Source organism: Xiphophorus maculatus, chromosome 7 (genome assembly GCF_002775205.1).
Source record: "Xiphophorus maculatus strain JP 163 A chromosome 7, X_maculatus-5.0-male, whole genome shotgun sequence".
In the NCBI taxonomy this organism is placed as follows: Eukaryota; Metazoa; Chordata; class Actinopteri; order Cyprinodontiformes; family Poeciliidae; genus Xiphophorus; species Xiphophorus maculatus.
In genome coordinates, this window is record NC_036449.1 from 5,456,010 (window position 1) to 5,470,114 (window position 14,105).

A 14,105-nucleotide genomic window follows, 5' to 3' on the forward strand; every position below is an offset into this window, starting at 1 on the left:
AAGGATTTCAAGAGAAACTCCTAATTCTTCTGCTGCTTCATTAGCATTTGGCTCTTGTATCATGAGATATGTTTTAGTTTCATCTCATTTTAAAATGTGGGAGTCTTCTGTTGCTTTACTTCTAAAGTTGTAACTTTGTTATCATGCACTAGTGTTTTGCCAGGGGGCTTCATATGGTGGTCAGTTGGACCTGGTGGGGGTCGGAGTTGCAGCACCGCTGCAGCTTCTGCCTGTTCTCCCCTGCTGAGCTGCTGCAAGCTGCTGTGAGCAGGAGTTGCAGCTCCTCCCTGGTGCTTCATTGTTCTCTAGTCTAAATAAACATACTTGTTGCTTCCTCCTGCTTATTTTTATTTGCAACACTCTCTTCTTTCTGTAGTTGCTTTTAATCATGTCTTATTACAGTTTAGTGTTGATTCTCTACAAGTAGCTCCTCATGCACCAGTGTCACACAAAAAGATCTTTTTCCCAATAACCAATAGTTATTTCAGGCTTAATGTTAACCATTGATAGCAAATTGTGTAAATTTAGCAAAACTTCCCTCGTTTGATCAATTTCCATTTCATTCACTTCATCTAATTTGGGATGCGATGTCTCATTATCAGACTCTGGTTCACTCAGAGCTGATTCTAATTATACTCAGGCGTTTTGTTTCTCAGGACAGTTTCTGGCCAAATGTCCTTCTTTTCCACAACACCCTGAATTATTTGATCTTAGATTTCCTCTTCTCCCTCTAAAACCTCCTTTTTATAAAATATTCCTGCTGAAGCTTTTTTTAAATGTTTACTACCTTCTCAGCATGGAGGGAAATAATTCACATACTCATCTAATGTTCCAGTTCCCAATTCTATATAAATGATTTACTCATATTAACCCATAATTTACTATCCATTTGTTCAGAAGTTTTTATTTTCACAGGGTTCTGCCTTTCAATAACCTTCCAATCTTTACACTGCAGTTCATCTTTTGGTTCACACTTACTGCTGTTTTACCCATTTTGAACAATTTAGTCCAGTTCATCAACACATAGGATGATCTAAAACTGGGATTTTTATAGCGGGGCAACAATTTTAACAAATACCAATTGTAGTCATTCTCAATAAAGCATATCGGAATCCGGACTGAAAAAAGAAGCAAGTGAATAAACAGTGTACAGAAACAATAAACCAAAGAAAAAAATACTAAAGTAAAAGCAAAACCGTAATAAAAATGAAATGCACAAGAAACTAAAAACAAAAAAAAACAGTAACAGAAGTTGTACCACTATGGTCTGGAAAGTGCTCTCTTCTTCTAGTTGTTTACTCGTGAAAGCGAAACTTGACTTTCCAGACTCGACTGTCTCCCCTGAGGGAAGATTAGAGGAATCCTTCTCTATGTCATTGGTCTGGGCAGCAGTCGGTACCTGGATCCAGCTATCAATGGTGGCCTGTGTCCCATCGGTTTGTGTAGCCTTGGTCAAACCAGCACTTAAATTCTCAGGCTCAATTGTTTCTTTTTCCGAGGGAAGATTGGAGGAATCCTTCCCTCGGACAGTTTCCTGGATAGCTTCGTGGATCCAGGTATCAACTGCCGCGTGGCACCAATATATTGCTGCGTTCGACAAAACAGCACTTGAATTTCCAGACTCAACTGTTTTTTTCTCAGAGGGAAGATTGGAAAAATCGTTCCCTATCTCAGTGGTCTGGACAGCGCTCTCTTTATGGGTCCAGTCTTCTTGTGCCGTCTTCGTCAGAGAAAAAGTTGAGCCTACAGACTCAACTTCTGGGTCCTTACCAGCCGGTGAAGGACCAAAAGGAAAAGCACAAACATCATCGTGCTCAGAGAAGCAAGCTTCCCCAGCCGGGGAAGCTTGGATCTCTGGTGAGGAAGGCTCCTCTAAAACTTCCCCAACCGGGGAAGGTTCAAAAGGGATGGCATCAAAATCACCATATTGGGAGAAGCAAACTTCTCCAGCCGGAGAAGCTTGCTTCTGTGGCGAGGAAGGCTCCTCTAAAACTTCCCCAACCGGGGAAGGTTCAAAAAGGAACGCATCAATTTCATCATATTGGGAGAAGCAAACTTCTCCAGCCGGAGAAGCTCGCTTCTGTGGCGAGGAAGGCTCGCAAGGAACTTCCGCAGTGGAGGAAGGTTCAAAAAGAAACGCATCAAACTCATCGTACTGGGAGAAGCAAGCTTCTCCAGCCGGAGAAGCTTGCTTCTGTGGCGAGGAAGGCTCCTCTAAAACTTCCCCAACCGGGGAAGGTTCAAAAAGGAACGCATCAATATCATCATACTGGGAGAAGCAAACTTCTCCAGCCGGAGAAGCTCGCTTCTGTGGCGAGGAAGGCTCGCAAGGAACCTCCGCAGTGGAGGAAGGTTCAAAAAGGAATGCGTCAAAATCATCATATACAGACTCAGTGCTCTCGTCCTTAGAGACACTTTCGTCTGAATCGCTCCCAGGAAAGATCTTGTCAAAAACCTTCTGCATTTTGGTGCTAACCACATATCCAAGTCCAAAACCCAGGGGAAAAAACACGCCAACTAAAATCCTGTTCATGATGAAAAGCTTTGGTAGAAACAGTGTTGAAGTTCGAAGATCTGACTGAATATGAACTGATGATTTGAAATACAAGCCCTCATAACCTCAGAAGTTCTTTGATCGTTTGACCACATCACAGATGAGGTCATAGCTACAATGAGGTCACAGTAGTTCTGAGGCAATGTCTTGTTTCTGCTCGTTTCTATGGAAACGCTCAGATCAGTTCCACATGACCCCAAAAATTGACCCTTTGCAACTGTGTCACTTAATCATTCGAGGTGCCATGACAGACGTCGGAAGTGAGGATGGAAGTATGGACCTTACCAAGCTCCGCCCACAACCGACCTAGAAAATCTCACGTGGCCTCAAGTCTCACAAACAAAGCCTCACAGCGCGTTGTTTCTATGTAAACATGGCGTCTTCCACTTCCACTGATTCTCTGCAGTGTATTTCTGACTCCATTAGTGCATCATTTCTACCGGATTTTCACAATATATCAGCTACTACAATGGACAGAGGAACCAATGAGTTCATGTCATCTTTTTTGGATGAGATCAGGGTGTTTGAGTCACGCGATGCCTCCAACATTGAGCACGTCACAGCAAAATGCTTTCGCTCGATGAGGAAAACTGCAGATCCACACACCCTCTACATCAATATAGCTGTGGACTACTAGATCACTGATGCCTATTGTTCTTGCAAGGCTGGGTAAGTCGGGCATTCATCGTTTTGTAGGCTACTTTTGAAATCGGTGGGTGATTCCTGTGGTTTGTTGGCAAATGTTTGAGTGCATATAAAAATAAGACATGGTCAAAGTCAACTACGTCCCTGTTGGACAGACACATTATATAATCAGTCCATGGAAAAGAATCCATGCTGCTCCCCTGATTTTACATACCTGCATGTGAAAACGAACAACAGCCATAAAAAGGAAGTCTCCGTTTTTTCATGCTCATGCAAAATGCACTTTAAATGGGCGCCATGCAGTGAACACTTAAAAAAAAACAAAATCAGGTCACATCTGTTTTACTGTGAATTGGTTCAGTCACACATCACAATGAACAAAGTCAATTCAGGCCAACAAAATACCTGAGAAGAGGAAACTATTACTCCATGTTGAAGCTGACACCCATTGATTATAGATTGACTATAGATTGACTATAGATTGACTATAAGCATCTATTGATTATAGCTTGACTATAGATTGACTATAGCACACATTGATTATAGATTGACTATAACATCCATTGATTTAGCTTGGCAAACAGTAAATGAATGTTTACCTACATGAGCTTTTCTATACAAGAGAAACGACACTAGAAGTCCTTAATATTCCAGACCAAAATGTGGAGATGATGAGACGGTCAGACATTTGTTTTGGGGATGTTCCTTTGCTCAACGGGTGTGGTTATTATTGTTACCACGGTTACAGGTTATTATTTCATATATAATAATAGCCTATGTGTTGTTGAAGGAAAATTAGGGGAGGAATGATTTTTTGTGGTGGATAATTGTTAACTGAAAGACGCTCTTTGGAAAACGAGGAACATCCTGATTTTTAAGAAACATTTAGTAGCAGAAACAACTAACAAAAAGTGTGGCTACATTTATTAAAGACTATATTTGTAAAAACTCTTTGGGTAAAAAAAAAGCCTGGAAATGAAAGGAAAGGAAAGGAAATGAAATGATTGTCCTTCTGCTCTAAAGCAGATTTATCATCTCAAATGATCCAAATCTGATATCTGAATAAAACCAAAGCAGTGATGGCAAAAAAAGCTTTTATTGAAATTTCTTACAACTTAATGTTATTTCACTCTATGATCAGCTTAATAACTTTCCATGCTTTCACAAATCAAGTGAAAGTTACACAAAAGACTAAACAGAATACAAAAACCTCCAAAATACACCATGACATCATAATTAATAAAAATAACATGACACTGCGAAATATATACAAAAAATTTAATATCTTCCTCATGCTTTCACAAATCAAGTGAAAGTTACACACAAAATGAAACAGAATACAATAAGTCCAAAAATACATGTATTATATTACATCATAATACATAGAAATAACCTGACACTGCAAAATATTTGACATTCTTTAATATCTTCCTCCTGCTTCCTGTCTTGTAAATAAACACCATGATTTTCACACTGTTGTGAGACTTTTCTTTAGCATTGTGATGACTGTGAAATATAAATTTAATCTTTAAATGTACACATTTGTTCAATTTTTACTCTTCAGAAATCAACAAAATGTGTGTTTATACACTGAGCAGGAGCCACAATGATCTTCTGTAATTCCATCAGATTATGCAGCATATCTTCTTCATTCAAAACATTACATACACATTATTACATAAAAACATGCTACCATGACTTTTTTTTTTAACAATATTCGTTTCTGGACAGAGGAAATGAGCTGAACACATTCTTCAACAGGTTCAGTCCAGGAACAAGCTCATCATCTTCCTCTCCTGTCTGCAGCCAAACAGATTTCTCGTCCTCCTCTGACCCACAGCTTTCCTGTCAAACCTCAGATGTTCCATCTTCCACCTCAGTCATGGACTCTTCTGCTTCCACAAGTTTGTCTTTAACCACATCAGGAGACGCTGCTGCTCCCTTTGCCTCCACCTCCAACTTTTCTGTATCTAGAAGTCAGGTGAAGAAGCAGCCGGAGAGACTGAACAGGAACGAGGCTGCAGGTCCAGATGCTGTCAGTCCCAGATTCCCTCTGTGGGATTCTGCAGCATCTCTTCAACCTTTGCCTGACCCAAGAGGAGGTTCCGTTGTTGTGGAAGACATCCTGTCTGGTTCCGGTACCGAAGAAAAGTCACCCATCAGTCATAATGACTGTAGACCTGTTGCCCTGACGTCCCACATCATGAAGGTCCTGGAGAGACTCCTGGTGGCCCACTTGAGTAAGCAGACGATCACATATCAGGACCCCCTGCAGTTTGCTTATCGCCGTGGAGTTGGAGTTGATCAGACACCTGCTTCAACAAACCCACTGTCATCTGGACAAAGCAGGCAGCACAGTGAGGATCAGGGTCTTTGATTATCAGGTGCATTGAACACAATTCAGCCTGATTTGCTCTGTTAGAAACTCCAGAAGACACAGGTGGAGGCCTCAACAATCACCTGCATCTGTGACAACCTGACAAACAGACCACAGTTAGTGAGACTGAAGGACTGTGTGTCTAACCAGGTGGTCAACAACATGGGAACACCACAGGGCACTGTACTCTCACCATTCATTTTCACCCTCTACTGTTCAGACTTCCAGCACAAGTCCGACTTCTGTCATCTACAGAAATACTCAGACGACTCTGCAGTTGTTGTGTATCAGAGGAAGACAAGAGGCTGAGTACAGAGATCTGGTGGATCACTTTGTGGCCTGGTGAGGGAACAATCATCTAATCTTGACTGTAAACAAAACAAAGGAGATGGTTGTTGATTTCAGGAGAAACAGGAAACCCTATTTCCATCATGGGAGAAGATGTGGAGGTGGTTCAGGAATATAAATACCTCGGTGTTCATCTGGAACACAGACTGGACTGGAGACGCAACAGAAGGCAGGAACCACATGGACAAGCCGTCTACAAAAAGAGACAGAGCAGACTGCACTTCTCCAGGAAGCTAAGATCCTTCAAGGTTTGCAGCAAGTTGCTGCAGATCTTTAAGTCTGCTGCTGAGAGTGTCATCTCTTCTGCTATCATCTGTTGTTGCAGCAGCATCAGAGCCAGGAACCTCAAAAGGCTCAACAATCTGATAAAGAAGGCTGGATTGGTTCTGGTTCTGTTCTGGAGATGACTGTGGAACCTCTGGAGATGACGCAAAGAAAGATTCTTCATAAGAGTCAAGAAAGCTATGGACGACTCTGACCGTCCTCTTCATGAGTCTGTATGGGGAAAACAGAGTATCATCAGTCAGAGGCTTCTTCAGGTTTGCTGCAACACAGACAGCTACAAAAGATCTTTCCTGCTGACAGCAATCAGTCATCTGCAATAACTCTTTGAAGAATCTGAATTAATGAGCTACAACTACATTTCATTTCCCTTTGGGATCAATAAAGTCAAAGCATGTTTGGGTAATTCTTGCACACTACTCAAAGTTTGATAGAAAAAAATATTGAACAATTGGAAGTTATGGTGGAAACATTTTTGTGATTTCAATGAAATGAAACGAAAAATGTAAAAAGATAATGAAGTTTCGCTTTTCCTGTGCAGTTTCACCTGTTTGCAGCTCGTTTTGCTGTTTGCTGCGCGTTTGCAGTTGTCGGCCACAGTTTCTGATCAAGTCATTATCTCCTCAACCTTCACCATCATCTGTTACAACCAGTAGATGGACGAAGTAACCTGCTGTAAGTGTTGGTCAACTCATGCTTGGTTTGTTATTGAAGGACCTGCTTCACATGGTCCTTATTTATTCTGTGTCCTCAGGTGTCCCGCTGTTGCATCAGGAAACTTCATCTTGGGATTTCCAGCAGGATTTTCTGAGTCCCTTCAGTCCTCTGTGTCTTCTCTCTCCTGATTGGTCCAGTGCTGCTGGTGATGCTGGAGAATCATCACATAATAATACACACATTCCTTAAGCTCTGTCTAAATAACAGATGATTAAAGTGAATTCCTGATCAAGTCATCATGTCCTCACCTTTTCCACAATCTGTTACAACCAGTAGATCAGCAGTTGGAGCAGGTGGTCTTCTTTAATTGTTGGTCAACTCAAGTTGAGGTACATGAGTTGACGGAGAAATGAAATAAAGATAAAACATAACAGGGTTAAAAAAACAGAGAATATAAATCTGCAGAAAAAAGAAAAGGTTTGAAATCTGATCTCAATTTCATCCATATTTAAAATTGTTACTGGGGTAAAAATAGGTTTTCTTACTTTTTTTGTCAACAGGGTTCTCTTATCTTCCTCCGTCTGACTGGTGGTGTTGAAGGTGGAGGTTTACAGGTGGAGCAGGTCTTCTTCTTTAATTGTTGGTCAACTCAAGTCAAGTGACATGAGTTGACGGAGAAATGAAATAAAGAGAAAAGACAACAGAGTTAAAAAAAGTGAACACGGACAGAAGAAAGAACAGCTTTGAAATTTGACCTCAATTTCATCCATATTTAAAATTGCTAGCCAGGTAAAAATAGGTTTTTTACTGTTTTTTTGTTAACTGGGTTCTCTTATCTTCCACTGTCTGACTGGTGGTGTTGAAGGTGGAGGTTTACAGGCTGACGAGATCCAACCTGGAATGATCAGAGAATCAGAGATCTGCCACCAGCATGATGTGAAGGTAGAATGCAAAAACTTACAAGCAGTGTGAAAAACAAGGGATCCAGAAGGCAGGAACCACATGGACAACGATGAAAGTATCCAGCGATGAGCAGCTAAAACCTGAAAGATTAAAAACTGGGAGACTGGATTAGTAGACGAACAGGACAGAATAATTTACTATATTGGAAAGCAGCGTGTAGGGAAGCACCACTATTACACCCTGAAACAGGACGGAGTTGAGAGGAAAACACAAAGACGAAGAAAAGCCCCGGTGCAAGGCGCTACCTAAGGCTTCCTCAGTCCTGCCAGAAACCTTAACATCTAAAATACTAAATTTAGCACCGGAACAAAGAAAAGCCCCGGTGCAAGGCGCTACCGAAGGCTTCCACAGTCTGCCTAGAAACCCAATGGCTTTAATAAAAAACATGAGAGAAATGATGATGTCCTAATATGACTTCCCAAATAGGTCTTCAGTTTTTACAGATCCCAATCTAATTAGAGTCACTTGACAAGACGTAGTGAGGTCTAAAAAACACGTGTCTGGAACTCTGTCTTGCTGTAATTCCGCTAGATGTTGAAGGTATTGCTTCCTCTACTGTGTCCTCTTCACAGAAAAAGAAGTCAGGGTATGACAAAGTTGAATCTTCAAAGTATATTGATGGTGAAGGACTGAAAACGAGGGGTGACAGAATGGGATCCTCATATGGCGACATTGGTGAGAGACTGAAAACACTGGGTGGCAAAATGGTATCTTCAAAGTGCGTCGGTGTTGAGGGACTGAGGACGGGGGATGACAAAATTGGATCTTCAAAGTAAGTCGGCGTTGAAGGACTGAGGACGGGGAATGACAAAATAGGATCTTCAAAGTGCGTCGGTGTTGAGGGACTGAGGACGGGGGATGACAAAATAGAATCTTGAAAGTGCGTCGGTGTTGAGGGACTGAGGACGGGGGATGACAAAATAGAATCTTCAAAGTGCGTCGGCGTTGAAGGACTGAGGACGGGGAATGACAAAATAGGATCTTCAAAGTGCGTCGGTGTTGAAGGACTGAGGACGGGGGATGACAAAATAGAATCTTCAAAGTGCGTCGGCGTTGAAGGACTGAGGACGGGGTATGACAAAGTTGAATCTTCAAAGTATATTGATGGTGAAGCACTGAAAACGAGGGGTGACAGAATGGGATCCTCATATGGCGACATTGGTGAGAGACTGAAAACACTGGGTGACAAAATGGGATCTTCAAAGTGCGTCGGTGTTGAGGGACTGAGGACGGGGGATGACAAAATAGAATCTTCAAAGTGCGTCGGTGTTGAAGGACTGAGGACGGGGGATGACAAAATAGGATCTTCATATGACGACATTGGTGAGAGACTGAAAACACTGGGTGACAAAATGGGATCTTCAAAGTGCGTCGGTGTAGAGGGAATGAGGACGGGGGATGACAAAATAGGATCTTCATATGACGACATTGGTGAGAGACTGATAACACTGGGTGACAAAATGGGATCCTCATTTGGCGACATTGGTGAGAGACTGATAACACTGGGTGACAAAATGGGATCCTCATTTGGCGACATTGGTGAGAGACTGAAAACACTGGGTGACAAAATGGGATCTTCAAAGTGAGTCAGCGTTGAGGGACTGAGGACGGGGGATGACAAAATAGGATCCTTACATGGCGACATTGGTGAGAGACTGAAAACACTGGGTGGCAAAATGGGATCTTCAAAGTGCGTCAGTGTTGAGGGACTGAGGACGGGGGATGACAAAATAGGATCTTCAAAGTGAGTCAGCGTTGAGGGACTGAGGACGGGGGATGACAAAATAGGATCCTTACATGGCGACATTGGTGAGAGACTGAAAACACTGGGTGGCAAAATGGGATCTTCAAAGTGCGTCGGCATTGAAGGACTGAGGACGGGGGATGACAAAATAGGATCCTCATATGGCGACATTGATGAGAGACTGATAACACTGGGTGACAAAATAGGATCCTCATATGGCGACATTGATGAGAGACTGATAACACTGGGTGACAAAATAGGATCCTCATATGGCGACATTGTTGAGAGACTGATAACACTGGGTGACAAAATGGGATCCTCATTTGGCGACATTGTTGAGAGACTGATAACACTGGGTGACAAAATGGGATCCTCATTTGGCGACATTGGTGAGAGACTGATAACACTGGGTGACAAAATGGGATCCTCATTTGGCGACATTGGTGAGAGACTGATAACACTGGGTGACAAAATGGGATCCTCATTTGGCGACATTGGTGAGAGACTGATAACACTGGATGACAAAATGAGATCTTCAAAGTGCGCCGGTGTTGAGGGACTGAGGACAGGTGGTAACTCAATGGGATCGTCATATTCCGTCTTTTGGTACGGAAAGGACAGGACACTATACTTGGTCCTCTTGGCTGGGGGCTCCTCTTCAGCATCACTCTTCTTTGTCCTCTTTCCGTTTATGCCAGTCACAGATGTCACATGAGCCGTGTCCTCTTCCAAACCTACCTGATGATGTTGCAAGGTACCGATAGGTCTGGACTTCTCTGGACGCAAAATGGGCTCTTCCTGTTTGTCAAGTCCAGATGGGAATTCAACTGAAATACAAGGAGCCATGTCTTCTTGGGGCTTCTGAGCCACCCCTAATTTAATGTTTGGTCGAAGGACCTGGACAACCCGAAATCGGGATCTAAAGTCATCCTGGTCTCCATTACCTACCTCGTCTTCACTGGAGCTGTTAGTAGAGCTACCACTGGAGCTGGTAATATTGCTATCAGTGGAGCTGGTAGAACAGTCCACAGACTGCGGAGGTGAACTATACTTCAACTCCTCTCCGTGGTCTTCAGAAACCATGTCGGCTTCATTTAACCACAACTTACCGTGTTCCTCACCATTATCTGGACGTCCCTCCAACGTTGGGGATCCATCTGCTGGAAGCGCCATGGTATGGGCTGTGAAGAAAAAAACAAAGCCAAAAAAGCTATAAATCTGTATCTTGAAAAAATCACAAAAGTCCAAAGCAATGTTTAGAGGGAACACTGAAATACCAACAATACAATAATTCAGCTTTGTGAATGTGTTTGTTTTTTTGAATATATTTAATTAGCAATATTAATGCTATGCCAGATGTGATTATACAACAAGAACGGGAATTAAGAGATAAAATAAATAAAGCTTATCTTTAGTCACACAAAAAACAGCAAAAAACACAATTTTACATAAAAACCAGAACAAACTCTAAAACTCAGTGATCAAACACGTATAAACCATCAGCACTCAGACAAACAAACTTGCAGCTTCATCTTGGTACCAATCAATCATTAAACACAATAAATCAAATTTAGATTTATTGGTAATTCATCCCTAGCCATAAACTCTTAAAATAAAATAAAACCCTGCAACAAAATGGATTCACTAAAAGTAATTTTATCAAACTAAAGTAAAGTGTTTTCCAATCACCACTATTAATATTGCTGACTCTTTCTGAAAATGTAATCAGCGTGAAAATATATTACAGCTCCAAACATGCAAAGGACCAACACAGCATTTCGTAAACAACTAATTATTCAAAACTCCTCTTTCTTAGAAAAAGCAAACTAAGCAATAATGGTTTAGTAAATATTAACTAAACTACTTAGAAATAATACAGGACAAATATGTATCTAAAAACTTTTCTAATATTCAAGTATTAAGGTTTTATTTCAAGCAACGTATCCAAGGAGACCAAATGTGTTATTGAGGCATTTTTTGAAACCTGGACCAGACACTGACTACTTATTCCAAAGATCTGAATAAAACAAAACGGATCTTCTAAAACCAGAAATAACTTTTTAAACCACATAAACAACGTCAAACCCCTGCAATCCCTCCAAGATTTTAACTAACAAATGAATCACAACTGGACCAACTGAAACTGAGATGATTGTTTTTCTAATGAATTTTAACATTCACTGTTAACATTCAAGTGACTTCTGAAAATGATACGTCACTAAAATGCAATGGAACAAAAGGCTGTTTTTCTAGTCTTGAGTAATTACAATAAACTAAATAATTTAGTTACTTTGTGAAATCAACAGGCACACATTGATTGTTCTTTAATGACTTTTTATAACAATAAACTGTGTGTTGTTATTTAATCAATGTATCCATGGAGACTACATAGAACACATTTTTCACAAGGCTGCGTTGAAGTCATTTTAAATAATGTCACCAATGTATCCATGGAAACTAAATATGTTTGTCTAGGCATTTATCAAAAAGAAAAAAAGGGCAAAGAACCATCCAGTTTACCAAGAATTGGAATCCAAAGTTATCAAAGATGATTTTCACAAATAAATCATTATTTTGTTTGTGAAAATTAGCTTTGATTGATGATCACTACGACTATACACGATTCATTGCCTATTAATGGTCTATCATTAACGAACACACACACTTACAATGCTTATTACTGGGGCGACAGTGGTAGGAGTTTGCCCTGCAATGGTCCGCCTCTGTCGTTGTGTCCTTGAGCAAGACACTTCTCTCACCTTTAGCTGGAGTTTATTGCTGGCACCATACAACATCTGTGGCTACAATCCATTAGCTTATAAACATCAGTGTGTGAACGCGTACATGAATGGAAATTTTATGTAAAGCTTCCTAACAAACCGTTAGTCTGATGTCATTACCATGGAAACCAAGTATGTTTGTCAGGGCATTTAAAAAAAAACAAACCACATCAACATATCCCTATCTTGAAAAAATAATGAAACTAAACAATTAAAATATAGGTTATTATAAGGGTAAACACTATTTTTTAAAATGTTTTTTAAAAAAATATTAAATATTTAAGGCATTTTATTTGGCGTGTCCATGGAAACTGAGTGTTTACCACGGCATTTTTCAAAAAATAACGGTCAAAAAACAAGCTAATTTTTTATTAATTTGAAGTTAATTGAACTAATTTGACAATAATTCAGTAAAATGCATATATTTCTTAAATTATTACACCACAGTTTAACATTCCCGACATTTCCAGCGAAATTCAGTAAAGAAAAAGGCTCATTAGTTAACTAGTTAGTTAGATCTATGCTAGCAAAGAATGCTACTCGTCTTTTTTTCTACAGCAGTCAGTATTTCTTTAAAACACACACGAACGCAAAAATAAACTAAACAAGTCACTAATATCTTAGTAATAACTTGCTTTCGTTTATTAAAAATAGTAGAAGAATGATTTGAACCTTCCAGCTGGTCACCCTGCTGCTTCTTCTCCCGGTCAGGAAACGTCTTTCGCAGGTTTGGTATCCACGGGTTTCTTCAGCAAGTGCGAATTTCAGCAAGTTCTTCTTCAGCAAGTTTTGCGCAGCAGATTCTCGACAAGCTCAAACCTTCCGAGGCTGTAAAGGCTCCTTCAGGCGTCTCTGTCAAAAGTCCCGTAGCAAAGGGGAAAGAACTCAGAAGGTCGGCGTCATTTATAGGCTCGAGGACGCTAACGTCGTTGCCATGACTTCCATTGACGAACGCACGCGCTGGTGCGTGAGAGAAATTGGACTACAAATAACGCAGATAACACAAGTATCGCGTTGTCTTGTTCATCACTCCGTATGCTGCCACCTACTGGCCAACCGCTCCTCGACCCAAATATTAATGCAGGGAACCCTTTCCACATTTATGCTAGTTCTTCCAGAAGCAAAAAAAATATATAGTAATGTTCAGATAATTATTTGCAGTCATTCTAAGACACGAACTATCACATTATAAATCCAGAGGTGGTCCAATCGGTGGACATTGTTACCCGATGCATTACTGAATAATACAAAGCCAACATTTTCTCCAGGATAAATTTTAATTTATATTTCAAGTCTTAATTTGAGATAATAATCTGAAAAAAAAACCAATATAATAGCTTGAAAATATTTATAAATATATTAAATCTTGCTTTAACTCATAAGGTTCTTCATAAAGATGCTAATAACCAGATCCTCCATGGTAATGAATACGTCTAGGCTGGCTTACACCTTTTTTCTTTCTTTCTTCGTTTCATTTAAGCATTTTTACTTGCACATCTAAAACAATTTTACGGCGTCATGTTTCTTTCACATATGAATCCACTCGTGTTCAAGTTGGTTAATTTAATTTATACATACATTTTGCACACCAGGACATTAAAAGTATTTTTTGTTTTACAATTTCAGTTCATACATGAATGTAAAAAAAAAAAAAAAGTCAATATTACAACATGTATCCATGAATACTGCGATCATGGTCTTTCAACATTAGCACAAAACTTGGGGAAAAAAGACAAAAGAGGATAAGAAGATACC

General features: G+C 40.3%; 1 long non-coding RNA gene across 1 annotated transcript; it reads right to left on the reverse strand.

Moving 5' to 3' along the window:
- Positions 1 to 5,654: 5,654 nt before the first annotated feature.
- LOC111609372 lies at positions 5,655 to 6,952 on the reverse strand. The gene is made up of 3 exons (XR_002753094.1): positions 6,754 to 6,952; positions 6,047 to 6,419; positions 5,655 to 5,944 (listed from the first exon to the last, which is right to left on the reverse strand). It is a non-coding gene; the product is annotated as an uncharacterized LOC111609372 (long non-coding RNA).
- Positions 6,953 to 14,105: the final 7,153 nt, after the last annotated feature.